The sequence below is a fragment of the Calidris pugnax genome, unplaced genomic scaffold (assembly GCF_001431845.1).
Source record: "Calidris pugnax isolate Ruff unplaced genomic scaffold, ASM143184v1 scaffold228, whole genome shotgun sequence".
Taxonomy (NCBI): domain Eukaryota; kingdom Metazoa; phylum Chordata; class Aves; order Charadriiformes; family Scolopacidae; genus Calidris; species Calidris pugnax.
The window spans coordinates 795050-795865 of record NW_015091017.1 but is presented as its reverse complement, the minus strand read 5'-3'; positions in this window follow the sequence as shown (position 1 = coordinate 795865).

The window sequence follows — 816 nt, the reverse complement described above, 5'->3', positions numbered from 1 at the left end:
CACCGGTTACAAGAAGATTAAGTGACCGAGTTTCTGATCCCACCTGAAATTCTTTTTTTTTGCTGTAAGAAAAGCATCTTGTGTTACCACGCAAATCGTGGTGTGCTATTTTTTCCTGCCTGACCCATTGCAGGGCACACAAATGACCCCCTGCCCCACTACTGCAGGCCATTCTGGCTCAGGAAAAAGCACAGTTTATTGGGCAATCCTAGGCTCGGGTAAATTTCAGCACTTTCCACTACTAATTTAGTCCCTTCACTGTTAAGTCGTTATCCCCAGGGCTCATCAATGGGCTCAGGGACCCTCACAGAGGCCCCACACCGGCAGCACAACCACCGGCTTGTGCCTTCCCGGGGGGGGTTCATCCCCCCCGAGCTGCAGGAGATCCCCAAGGACCCTCCCCGGGACACCCAGACCTGCAAGGGGAAGGCTCTCAGCACCTTACGATGGACCCCGACCCGCAAGGGGACCCCCGGGCCCTGCTCGGGCCCCCTCAGCCCCACAGCCCGGCACTTCCCGCGCTCCGCCGGGCGCCGCTCTAGCTCCTCTCTATGGTCCGGCGCCGCTCTATCCCCACCGCCTGAGGGGCTGGGGGCCGCCTGAGGCCGCCCCCTGGGCGCTTTGCCCCCGCCGGCTCCGCTCTCCCCCTTCCCCCGGTGTCGGTGCCGCCGCCTCCCGCCCCGCGGGGAAGCCGGCGTGGGGAGGGAGGGGGGGAACCCGCGGATCCCTTCGGCCGCTCCCTCCTTCTCTATGACCTAGGCCGCCGTCGCCGGGCAACGCGCCCTCCCTGCGGTGCGGCGGGCGGCATGTGGCGGC